This window comes from Muscardinus avellanarius, assembly GCF_963383645.1.
Source record: "Muscardinus avellanarius genome assembly, chromosome: X".
NCBI classification, from domain to species: domain Eukaryota; kingdom Metazoa; phylum Chordata; class Mammalia; order Rodentia; family Gliridae; genus Muscardinus; species Muscardinus avellanarius.
This window is the reverse complement of record NC_137792.1, coordinates 104,320,810-104,334,980: the sequence shown is the minus strand read 5'-3', so window position 1 is coordinate 104,334,980 and position 14,171 is coordinate 104,320,810.

Below are 14,171 nucleotides of genomic sequence, written 5' to 3'. Positions count from 1 at the left end.
TTTTTTGTATGTGTCTGTTATGTTTTAGAACTCAAACTTTTTGGGACAAGATAGCAGGATTTTTTTCATTATTCAAAAGAATAGTCATTGGGTACCAGATGCTATGCTAAGCTACAGGGTTAGGAAGTGAAAACATAACTGTGCTAGTCCTCAAAAAAAAAAAAAAAAAAAACACACACAGACAAAAGCCAAATAGTCAAAACTTGGCTGGGCAGGGCATGGTGGTGCACACCTATAATCCCAGTACTTGAGAGGCTGATACAGGAGGATTGCAGATTTGAGGCTAACCTCAGCAAGTTAGTGAGACATTGTTTCAAAACAAACAGGATTTGCATCTCTCTGAAACTACCCTGAGATTCCACCTAACTCCAACTAGAATGGCAATCATTCAAAACACAAACACCAACAAATGCTGGCGAGGATGTGGAGAAGTGGGAACTCTAAGACATTGTTGGTGGGATTGCAAATTAGTGCAACCACTTTGGAAAAGAGTATGGAGGATCCCTAGAAGAATGGGAATTAACTTACCATTTGATCCAGCCATACCACTTCTGGGTATCTACCCAAATGAAAAGAAACCAAGCTACGAAACCAGTGCATGTATATCTATGTTCATAGCTGCACAATTCACCATAGCCAAACTGTGGAACCAGCCAAGATGTCCATCAACAGATGAATGGATACAAAACTGTGGGATATGTACACAATGGAATTTTACTCAGCCATAAAGAAAAACACAATTACATAATTTATAGGGATATGGATGGAATTTGAAAATACTGTGCTAAGTGAGATTAGTCAGTCACAAAAAATAAGAAATTGGATGCTCTCCTTAATATTTTCTAGGGAGAAAATGGGTTATAGAAGGAACTCTAGAGGAAGAAGGAGATACTATGGATGAGCAAATTAAGCGACCTAACTGAGGGGATGCGAAAGGGGGAAGAGGGAAATTCTCTAATATTTATAATACACATTAACAAACATATCAAAGTCAATCATTAAGCCAAACATAAAAAGAAGGGAGGGGGAAGGAATGGAGTGGGTATTGGGTGAGGGCTAACTGGGCGATGTGTGCATGTATGCCTCCACTATCTTGTACTCCATTAAGATATATGACTAAAATGCACCAATAAAAAAAAAAAGCCGGGCGTGGTGGCGCACGCTTGTAATCCCAGCATTTGGGAGGCTGAGACTGGAGGACTGCAGTTCACAGACAGTCTCAGCTACTTAGTGAGGCCCTCCACAACTTAGTGAGACCCTGTTTCAAAATAAAAGAATAAAAAACAGGGCAGGGGTGTAGCTCGGAGGTTGAATGCCGAGCAGGATATAATATTTGAAGTCTTTTTTTGTCTCATAAGTAAATACATAAATTTAAAAGCACTTATTTAGTGCCAGCTAAGTCCCAGGCAACATGTTAGAGAATGGGATATAAAAACAGACAAGGAGCCAGGCGGGTGTGGCGGCACCAGCTTGTAATCCCAGCATTTGGAGGCTGAGACTGGAGGATTGTGGTTCGCGGACAGCCTCAGCTACTTAGTGAGGCCCTCTGCAACTCAGTGAGACCCGGTTTCAAAATAAAGAATAAAAAATAGGGCAGTGGGTGTAGCTCGGAGGTCGAATGCCCCTGGCTTCCATCCCCAGACCCACAAATAAATAAATAAATAAATAAATAAATAAATAAAATAAAAAATAAAAACAGACAAGGATCCTGACCTCAAAGAGTTTATAGTGATGCTGGTGGAGAATGGTGATGGATTGCAAAACATGACTGTAATTACAAACTATTGCTAAGTGATTAAGTGTTAAAACATATAGGCAGCTATGAGTTGAGCCTTAAGAGAAATAGTAACACTTTGTTGGGCAGAGACAAGTGTTTAAAATTATAAATATGTGAGGATCCATATAATATTGTATCTTGGTCAACACTTTATGCCTTATATTACTGGAGAGGAAAAGATACATAAAAGCATTCAGGATGATTAAAAGAAAATAGTCTTTTTTGCCCCCAAAGAAAGGGGAGTGGGGAGAAAAGCTTCAAAGATGATGTTCTAGTTACTACTTATGACAGGTGTTTAAAAGAATTGTTACACAAATGAATGCATTAAAGATTGGCATACTTTGAAAAATCACATTAGTCAGATGAAATTATAGGACTGGGTGTAATTTGTTTTTTAAGAAACTAAGAGCTTTGTCACCAGATAGCCACGTGTTATAGGTACAGAGCTTGCCTATAATTTGCTTAAGAATATGATTAAGTGAATGGCTGCACACTTGCATCTGAGTCTAAAAAATGCAGACAAATGTATGCAAGCAAAATTCTTCCAAAAATGACCTCAGGGAATTTCCACCAAGCAAAAATGATTAGTCTTCTACTTCCTTCTCTCTCTTGCAATTCTTTGCTTATGAAACACAATTCATTCATTTTACATTTTCCCAGAGCAATTTTCCAAGATTAGCCTTCAGTTTCTACTATAAATCCACTACATCTTTTCAAAAATCTGTCAAGTGATACCTCATACGGAGACAAAAACATCTGGACATGTCTACTAAACCAAAAAGCGGGTAGTGTTAAAAAAAAAATCCCAGTAACCATATAGAACAGAGCAAGCTAGCAATAACAAGTAAATAGACTTAGAGAGACCTACTTAGCCCAACTACACTTCCCTTCCCCCTTTTTTTTTTTTGGTGGTACTGGGGTTCCTGGAAGCCCTTCTACCTCCGGGCTACACTCCCAGACCTATTTTTACATTTTTATTTGGAAACAGGGTCTCCTAAGCCAGCAAGCGTGGCTGGCTTCGAACCTGTGCAATCCTCCTGTCTCTGCCTCCCAAGCGCGGGGATTATAAGCGTGCGCCACCACGCCCGGCTTCCCTTCCCTTTCTAACATTTTTTTTTTTCAAATTTGTAGTCCACAAAGAAAACACACATATCAAAAATCATTTTCTAGCCAGGCGTGGTGGCAACACACTTGTAATCCCAGCCTTTGGGAGGCTGAGACAGAAGGATGGCAGGTTCGGGGTCAGCCTCAGCTACTACTTAGTGAGGCCCTCTGCAACTCAGTGAGACCCTGTTTCAAAATAAAGAATAAAAAATAGAGCTGGGGGTGTAGCTTGGAGGTACATCATCCCTGGGTTCCATCCCCAAAACTGCAAAAAAAAAAAAAAATCATTTTCTGACTGGGCATGGTGGCACACACCTATAATCCCAGTACTAGGGAAGGTGAGGTGGGATTGCGGGTTCAAGGCCATCCACATCAAAATGTAAAACACAAGGGCCTGGGAATATGGCTCAGAGGTAGAATATCCCTGGGTTTATTATTCAGTACCACAAAAATACAAAAAAAGGCAAAGAGAATACGTATTATGAATTTTCAGTAACAGTAATAAAATATGAACCATCATTTACATTTGCATTGAATATTAGAGTTGCCTAAGCGCTTTCACACACATGCTCTCAATCAATAGAGCCACATCATTCACTACACAACCAAGATTTGAGTTGTTATGACTTACATAGCCCACCTTCAATTCCCTGTGTCAAGCACATCAGCTACAAAAGTTATACAAGTCCCATAGAGAAATATAAAGTGAAGGCTTTCTCAGATGCTTGGGAGGTAAAGGCATTTGAAAATATTACTGAGTCTTAAAATGAAAAAAGGCTCACATAAAGTCACTCTGAAAAAATCAAATTTCATAACTTCCATTTTCATTTATAATAAATCAATCACATACAGCAATTATTTCATAAAGGAGATAAAGATTTGCTTCATTGCTCTCTCATCCTCCAGCGACACCCACCTGTTTGTATTCTCTTGAATAGATATTGTTAGGAACATTTAGCAATGAATTAAGTCTAAGAAACAGCACATTTTATTTCTTTCATTTTCTTTGGAATAGTTTGTAAAAATAGGGTTTCCTTCTAGCTAATAAGAGCACTCTTGTGAGCCTGTCTGGTTTTACATTTCCCTACAAAATTGATTTGTTTCTTTTTTACTTTCTTAAGTTTTTTTTAAATATTCAATGCATTCTCAATATAACATATGCCACAGGGAAAAAGAAGGCATAGTCAGGACTAAGAACAACTGAGCTTATTTAAAATTTAGGATTTCATTTCAAAGGAGACTTAAAGCTTTGCATGATTAAACTACCTCAATTCGTATCCCTCCCTTACACATCAAATGTTGAAGCTTTGCACAATGTTTATAGGAAAGCAGTAGACTGTCATTACCCATTCATCCTCATAGGACTTTAGACAAAACAAACACAAACTGATTTGTTTTCTAGACTCAGTATACCCAGTTTTGGAAATGGGGCTCATTATTCTACTGCCTTCAATTGCATTTATCCCATTAGGAAGGACCTATATCCATGGCATATGTAAAACACCTTGAACCATACTCTCTGTTGTCTGAACTAATCAACTTAATTTATGCTGAATTCAATCTCCCCTACATTAAATATACTTCTGTTGCTCAATGTTCCAGAAAGACAAGAAGCTGTAGGTTATATAATTACTACTTTATCTTAGTATAAAAAGTCTGGAGAAAGATGAACTGAGAGTCATGTAAGGAAGCTGTATCATATGCTGCAGGAGGTGGTATCTGTGGAGTTACTATGTGATCAACATGTGTTCTCTGGCCACTAGTGTGATAGTTGGAGAGCTATTATGAAAAGTTGTTTATCCACTTCTATGATTCATTGGTGAAGATATATAATTATCTATATCTATCTATCTATCTATCCTCCCACTCTTTTTTAGTCCTTCCTTTCCTCCCTTTTTCTTTCTGTGCAACTTTAACCACAAGCCCCCTGCCCTAAGACTCTTTTGGTCAAGTGGAATAGGGGAGCTGGGCATGGTGGTGCATGTCTGTAATCTCAGTACTTGAGAGGCTGAGATATGAAGATCCCAGGTTCAAGGTCAGCCTTAGCAACTTAACAAGACCCTCAGCAACCTAATGAGGACATTGTTACTAAATAAAAAACAGGCAAAGGGGTGTATCTTAGAGGTAGAATGCCCCTGGGTCGGTCTCTCTCTCTCTCTCTCTCTCTCTCTCTCTCTCTCTCTCTCTCACACACACACACACACACACACACACACACACATCATAACTCATTGGATTACTATCAACTGTCATTCAATATTTAACAGTAAATTTGAAAAAAAATAGTACCCTTCTTCTGACTTTAATAGGAACAAACATATCCTGAGCACCCCATTCAGTTTCCAACACTGATTTTGATCCTTCTTGTTTTTCTCAAATTTGATTGCTTTGCCAAATGAGTGGATGGGAGTACATACTATTTCCTGTTTTCAAACCCTTAGCCTAAAACAAGAGGGCACAACAATAAGGGAATTCTCAGAAGTACATGATATCCCATCATCTTAAGTCTAGTTATTCCCCCATATCTCAAAGATAGGGAGGTAAATGGGAGTAGGAGAGAAAGGGGAGACAGAACAGTCTTAAAGGTTCCTAGATTCTCTCAAGTACTAATTGTTCTTATTGCAATCAAAACACTACTTGCTTTTACTTTTTTCTCAACAAGTTATGTATTTCTGTGTATTTGTGTGTGTGTGTGTGTGTGTGTGTGTGTGTGTGCGCACGCACAGTACTGGGGATTGAGCCTGGGGGCATTCAACCTCTGAGTTACGCTCCCAGATCTATCTATTTTATTTTTATTTTTCAAACAGGGTCTTGCTAGGTTGATGAGAGTCTCACTACTTGTTGAGGCTATCCTCAAACCAGTGATCCTCCTGTCTCAGCCTCTTGGGAAGCTGAGGTTGCAAGTGTGTGCCACCACGCCTGGCTGCATTTCTTTTCACATGCCTTTTCTTACTCTACTATTCCTCCTTTACTGTTTTCTTTTATGTTTATTCAATATTTCAAAATATAGCATTTAAATTTCATTATTTTTCCTTGCCATCTTTATATTTTTATTTTATTTCGTCTTTGTTTTTGCAGTGCTGAGGATCAAATTCAGGGCTTGACACATGCTAGGCAAGCATTCTAACACTGAGATATATTCCCAGCCTCTAAATGTATGTATGTGTGCATACACACACATGCACACACACACACACACACACACACACACACACACACCTGAAATCTTCCAATCTTCCTGTCTTAGTCTTACAAGTATTGATATCACAGGAGTGTGCTACAGCTCCCGGCTCTAAATTTATATTTTTAATGGTCATTTTAGGACTTTCCATATATAGCTTAATGTATCAGAATCAATGTTAAATATATGTAATCTAAGAATGTAACAATCAACACTCTATTGTTCTAGCACTGCTTTATTATCTAAATTCATTTCCCTTAGTCCATAGAGCTTTGCTTTCATCTATCTCTTTGATATTATTCTTGGCAAACATCCATTTTACACTTCTCCTTGTTATAGGCCCAACAATACATTTTCTATATATTTATACATTTGATTTAAAAATTTTTTATTGATGCATTTTACTCAGACATCTTTTTATTTTTCATATACATTTGATTTTAAATCAATTGATAGGAAAAGGGAAATAGGAGCCAGGCGTGGTAGCGCACGCTTGTAATCCCAGCATTTGGGACGCTGAGACAGGAGGATTGTGGTTCGCGGACACCCTCAGTTACTTAGTGAGGCCCTCCGCAACTCAGTGAAACCCGGTTTCAAAATATAAAGAATAAAAAATAGGGCTGGGGGTTTAGCTCAAGGGTAGAATGATCCTGGGTTCCATCCCCCGTACCACAAACAAAAAGGAAAATATGTATTTATATTATCTCTTAAATTAAATAATTACCTTCACTGGTACTCTTTTTGTCATATATATTTCAATTTCCATCTGGGATTTCTTGATTTCTTTTTGAAGAACTTTTATTCCTTACTAACAAGAAACTTTCTCAGCTTTTTGTTTATATGAGAAATTCTTGTTCAATTAAGGTGAACAGTAGAACTCCTCATGTAAATGAAATGCTGAGAAAGTTTCTTGTAAACCATCTGTGGTGGTAGCACATGCTTGTAATCCTAGTACTTGGGAGGCTAAGACAGGAGGATTGCAGGTTCAAGGCCAGCCTCAGCTACTTAGTGAGGCCCTCCACACTTAGTGAGATCCTATTTTAAAACAAATAATAAAAAATAGGGCTGGTGGTGTAGCTCAGAGGTAGAATGGCCCTGGGTTCAATCCCCAGTTCCGCAAAAACAAAACAAAACAAAACAAAATCCCCCACAACAACCAACCAAACAAATAAACTAAAACAATAAAAAAGACAAAAAACCCGCAGAAATTGTTTCATAGTTCTGGAGGCTAGAAGTTTGCAACTAAGATGCCAGCACGGAAGCTGGGTGTGGTGGTGCATGCTTGTAATCCCAGCATTCGGGAGGCTGAGATTGGAGGATTGCAGTTCAAGGAACGACAGCCTCAGCTACTTAGTGAGGCCCTCTGCAACTCGGTGAGATCCGGTTTCAAAATAAAGAATAAAAAATAGAGTTAGGGGTATAGCTTGGAGGTAGAATGCCCTTGGGTTCCATCCCCAGTACTGCAAAAAAAAAAAAAAAAAAAAAAAAAATGCCAGCAGGGCTATTCTCCCTTTGAGGTCTGATGAAAAGATTTGTTCCAAGCCTCTTTCCTAACTATTTCCTTGGTTTGTGGTAGCATAACTCCAATCTTCACATGGCATTCTCCCTGTGTGACTATCTCTCTGTCCAAATCCCCCCTCTTAACTGGGTGTGGCGATGCACTCTTGTAATCCCAGTGCTTGGGAGGCTGAGACAGGAGGATCACACATTTTCGAAGCCACATTCTAAGGTTCTGAGGATTAGAAATTCAACAAATGAAAATTGGGGGGCCATAATTCAACTCATAATAAATGGCTACCATGAAATACTTTTCTATTATAACTAAAATCCTATCCTCACATATGAATTTTATATTGCTTTCTGTTTTCCTGGTAATTGGCTCATACTTTCCTGTTCCACTGCATACTTCATAATATTTTGGTGGAAATTGGACATTTTAGATTACATATTGAAGCAACTCTGGAAATTGTTTTTTTCTTGCTGGAGGTTTATTTTATTTGATTACTGATTAGGTGTCTAGATTATTATAATGAAGTCTATTCTCCATTCTCACAATGAAGAGCCTCTAATAATACACTTCAAAGAGGCACAGGTTTGGGTTTGTTCATAGTCACTATGGGGTGACAGTAGTGCTGGTAGAACTTTCTTCCTGTCTTCCTGACCACATCCAAATGTTTGATGCTACTAACAGATTTTTCTATTGCTTTCAAATTTCCCTGGGCCATAAATTGTTCTATAAATATATAATTAAATTAAAACTCTTTTTGTAGAATAATTCAGGGCTTCGTGTTTGAAATTTGTTCTCCTGCCAGCAGCAGTCCTCTAAGCTGTTTTATTACCTGGTTCTTGCCTGTGTGCTAGTTGGCCTATAGTCTTGGGGATAGCTTCATTATCCTACCACCATCATCCTGATTTTCTTTTACTATAATCTTCACTGCTTCCCCCACCCCGCTTTTTTTTTTTTGCGGTACTAGGGATGGAATGCTCCTGTTTCAGCCTCCCAAATGCTGTTATAACAAACATGTACCACCACACCCGGCTTTTTTTTCCTTTTTAAAAATTATAATTATTAAGACGTATTAATTGTACACATGAATGTGATATTTTCATATATGACTATAACATGCAATGTTCGTTTTTATCTACCCTTCTTCTATACTCTACCCTCTGCCCCTCTTTCCCCTATACTCTATACACAGTCTCTGTCCTTTTACTTCCAGCCCCATCTGTTTTCTTCTTTCTTTTCAGTTCCCACATATGAGAGAAAACATGTAATATTTTTCTTTCTGTGCCTGGCTTATTTTGTTTAACACGATATCTCCTAGTTCCATCCACTTTCTTGCAAATGACAGGATTTCATTATTCTTTTATTTTGTGGTACTGTGGATTGAACTCAGGGGTGCTTTACCTCTGAAATATACCCTCAGTTTGCTTTATTTATTTATTTATGTATTTATTTTTGAAACAGGGTGTCGCTAGGTGACTGAGAGTCTCACTCTGTTGCTAAAGCTGTTCTTGAACTTGCAGTCCTCATGTCTCAGCCTCCCAAGTATTGGCATTAAAGGGATGTACCACCACACCTTCAGTTCAACACTTTTTTTTTTTTTTTTTGGCGGGTCTGGGGATGGAACCCAGGGGCATTTGACCTCTGAGCCACATCCCCCTGCCCTATTTTTATTCTTTATTTTGAAACAGGGTCTCGCTAAGTTGCAGAGGGCCTCACTAAGTAGCTGAGGCTGTCTACAAACCGCGATCCTCCAGTTTCAGTCTCCCAAATGCTGGGATTACAAGTGTGCGCCACCACATCCAGCTAGTTCAACACTTCTTTATGGCTTAATAATACTCCATTGTCACCACTGCTAAGGAGAACAACTTCAGCTTTAAACTTCTCTCAACTCTGTTTTAAACGAAAATCAGTTCTTATGTTAAAAGATTAGGAGCTGTTTTATGCCCTGTTTCTACTCTAGACAAAAATCTCTCTGTCATAGCAGTAGAGTTGGGTTGTGAAAACTGTTCATAAGCCAATTCAGTGATGATGGTGTCTGGGGAAAAGGGCTCACTGCTATTCACAGAATGGGTCATCCTATTCATTGAATTATCACAGTCATCCCCTGCTAAGTCACCCTTTTGTGAGCATTCATATGTAGCATAACTTCATATCCTTTGCTCGCTCAGATAGATCTATCCACATACCTCTTTTATAAATGTATTTGTCACCGAATCCTCAATAAGAAACATTACATGTCCCCGAGAATTCAGCCAAATTCTTGGCTATCGCCCATGAATCAGTATATACCCACACATATTTTCAGTATCCTTGCAAAAAAATTAAACAATCAGGTATGGTACTCAAAATTTTGACCTTTGGGAAGATTTTTCTCTTCACCATTGTTCTCCAGGGATATCCCAGAAAGTGGATATGGTGATGTAACTGTCCACTTTTTGGTGATGCATACGTAGCATTCAAAACCATCTGTAAGCTGAGCCAGAGGCATCTCTTCTTCTGTCAGCTGATCATAAGAGTACTCCCCTACCTGGCCATAGGTGTAGGCTGGGAGAGAGAGAAAGAAGGCAGTGCAGTGGAAATAGGAACCATAGGAAATTAGGCCTTTTCTTCACATAGCTTACTTTTGCTTTGAGAAACTGCTTGAGCCAAATCATGTATGTACCACTTCCATTCTATAATGGAATGCTTCCATACATGTCTAACTTGGTAGTTTGGGGTTTCATTTTATTTTATTTTATTTTATTTTATTTTTTGGTGGTACTGGGGTTCCTGGAAGCCCTTCTACCTCCGGGCTACACTCCCAGACCTATTTTATATTTTTGAAACAGGGTCTCTTACGCCAGCGCGGCTGGCCTCGAACCTGCGCGATCCTCCTGTCTCCGCCTCCCAAGCGCGGGGATTACAAGCGTGCGCCACCACGCCCGGCACTAGTTTTGGGTTTCAAATAGTACCCAGTTCCAAATGGGCAACTGAGACAATGTGATAATTTGATGGCTCAAGTTTAAATATTGAGTAAGGCCCAATATCAAGCCAAGAACTATTTCTCAAATGGGGAATAGTTTCCATGAATAAAGGCAGGCCTTTCTCCCAAATATCAAATACCTATACTGTGATTTATCTATAGAGACTTGAGATAGGCTCCAAGCAGAATCCTCTCTTGCTATTGATACCTCAAATACCATTTAATCTGCTGGGTATTATGGTCTACGTGGTAGAGCGAATTGAAGAGTAGCCTGGAGCTCTTGCAGAGTTTTCTCTTGTTCTGGGGTCCATTTCAAAATTCAGTCCATTCCCAATGGACCTAGGCTCAAAATTTTTTTGTAAAATGGTAAATGGGTCAGAGTAACACATCCAAAATAAGCAATACGTTGCCTCTGCAATACAAAGAGGACCAGTAGATACTGTTCCCTTCCCCCTCTCTTTTGTGGTATTGGGGATTGAACCCAGGGGCATTCTGCCCCTGAACTACATTCCTAGCCCTATTTTATTTTTTATTTTGAAACAAGGTCTCACTAAGTTGCAGAGGGCCTCATTAAATTGCTGAGGTTGGCTGTGAACCTGCAATCCTCCTGTCTCGGCCTCCCAAATACTAGTATTATAGGCATGTGACATCATGACCAGCTGTGTCTCTCTCTTGGTTTTAAGATGGGCCAGATGCAACAGCATAACCTTCACCTGAAAAAGGATATCTTAACATGCCCCAATGTCACTGGTCCCCTAGAAATTTCTCTGAGGTCTCTAAATTTTAGTTGGATTTATTCCCACTTTCTGAGTCTAGTATAGTTGTTTCTTCTGGCTCACTAGTTCTAATCAGCATAGTCATTAATGTAATGGACCAGTGTGACATCTTGTGAAAGGAAAAGGGATCAAGATCCCTGAAAAACAAATTAAGACATGGGGCTGGTAAGTTGATATGCACCTGAAGTAGGACAGTGAAGACATACTGCTGAAAGAAAATTGTGTATGCAAAGGTCTTATTGATAGGCATGGAGATAAAGGCATGTGCCATATCAATAGCTACATATCCGGTATCAAAACATGTATTAGTTTGCTCAAGTCATGAATCTACATTTAGTACAGAAAACACCATTACAATTACTGGCCAAACTTATGGTAATCCAGTCATTTTCCAGAATTTTTGTTTCTTTCTTATGGTTTCTATTGCTTTGTTGACCTACTCATTTTATAAATGTGTTGATGTTCTTTATTTAGCTAGTTGTTTATCTGTGTTCTTTTGCAGCTCTCTGAGATTCTTGAATATAATTACTTTGAATTATTGGGCAATTAATGATCTCTACTTCTCCTCCTCCTTCCCCATTCCCTTCCAATTCTCCTTCTCCTTCTTCTTCACAATTTCACTATGTTTCCAAAGCTGGTCTTGAACTCCAGAGCTCAAGTGATCTTTCTGCTTCAGTATCTATAGTACCTAGGATTATGGGGGCACACTACTGTGATCAGATGATCTTTACTCCTTTAGGATGATTTACTGGTTCCTTATTTTGTTCCTTTGGTTGTGGCATGGCTTTCTCATTAATCATAATCCTTGTAACTATACATTGTCTGTGCATTTGAAGAAGCAGAAGTCTTTTCCAATCTTCATAGACTAGCTTTATCAGAGAAACCTTTCTACCAGTCAGCCTGTCCAGAGATTCTGGGTACATTGATTAGTGGGGTTCATGAGTGTTCTTGATCCTGGAGTTCTCATGTGGGCTAGCATGGAACTTGGGTCAATAGGTAGGTAGTCTTAATACATGGGACCACTGAGATAAGCTTAGAGCTTGGGTCCATTTGGGTAAACCTAGATCCTGGGTTCACAGTAGCTATTCTTGTGCTGGGTCTACTGGGGTGGATCTATTAACTGTGTTCACAGGCACGATCCTGAAACTTGGGATTATTTGGGCCAGTCTGAAGCCTGGGTCTATGGAGGAGAACCTGGTGATGTTGTAGGGGTTGAGCCTGAGTTTATGGGCATGTCCTGATGCTGACTGAAATAGGCCACAGAAATGGGCCAAGAGCCCAAGTTATGGGTGTCATTGTGGTTCTGAGGAGGGACAAGTGCCTGAGTCCATGAGAGCTGGTCTGTGGGGGTTGGCCTGGAGACTTAGTCTACATGGGTGATTCTGGATGCTGACCCTGTGAACTTGGTGGTAGGGTAAAGGATAATGAAGAGTTGTAAAAAACCTGGAAAACTACTGAAGTAGTGACCTAGCACAGCCCTAATCAACAAAGACTAGAAGTTTTATTTATTATTATTATTATTATTATTATTATTATTATTATTATTTTGGTCGTACTTGGGTTCCTGGAAACCCTTCTACCCCTGGGCTACACTCCCAGACTATTTTATATTTTTATTTGGAAACAGGGTCTCTTAAGCCAACAAGGCTTGCTTTGAACCAGCGCGATCCTCCTGTCTCCGTCTCCCAGTGCGGGGGTTACAAGCGTGTGCCACCATGCCCGGCCTTAGGAGAAGTTTTATTTTATTTTTTAAAAATTTTAACTCTTCAAGTTCAAAGAACTTTGTCAAAACTCTAGGTGAACACAAGCAAAACCTACAGAAATCTCAATGGACATACATGACTAGGAATATAGTCTTTGCAAAAATAGCTTCAAAAATTCCCTGGAGAGAGAGAAAACTAGAGTATTCAATCAAAAACAGCAAACCTTAGGCTAGGAGGATAACATGATTTTTAGAGTTAGCATATGATAGCATTCAAACTGCCTGTTTTCAACAAAAAAATTACAAGGCATATAAATAAAGAAGAAAGTTTGGTACACTCACTGGAAAACAGTGTACAAAAAATATTTCCAAGGAAACTGAAACACAGGCCATACTAGAAAAAGATTTTAAATAAACTTTCTTAAGTATGTCCAAAGAGCTAAAAGAAACCATTCACAAACAAGTAAAGGTAAACTGTAAAATAATACATAATATCAGAATATCAATAAAGAAACACAAAGCATAAAAAGAAAGCAAATAGAAATTCTGGAGCTGAAAAATAAAATGATTGAAAAATGATTCATTAAAGAGGTTCAAGAGCATATGTGAATAATAAAGGAAAACCAATAGAGCCTAAGTGATCCGTGGGACACCATCAAGTGGATAATTACATAAACAATGGAAGTATTCAAAGGATGGGAAGCCGGGCGTGGTGGCGCACGCTTGTAATCCCCGTGCTTGGGAGGTGGAGACAGGAGGATCGCGCAGGTTCCAAGCCAGCCACACTGGTGTAAGAGACCCTGTTTCCAAAAATAAAAATATAAAAAAATAGGTCTGGGAGTGTAGCCCAGAGGTAGAAGGGCTTCCAGGAACCCCAGTACCACCAAAAAAAAAAAAAAAAAAAAAAAAAAGGCTAGGAAAAAGAGAAAGAGGTAGAAGAATATTCACATAGATAAAAGGCCAAACATTTTTTTCAAATTTGATGATGAATATATACATCCAAGTAACTTTACAAGCTATAAGAAGGATAAATGTAAGAGAGATCCATACAGAAGTACATTATAATCAAACTTCTGAGAACCAAAAATAAACTTGAAAGCAACAAGAGAAATGCAACTTATCACTTACAAGAAGTTCTCAGAAATATTAATAGCTAATTTCT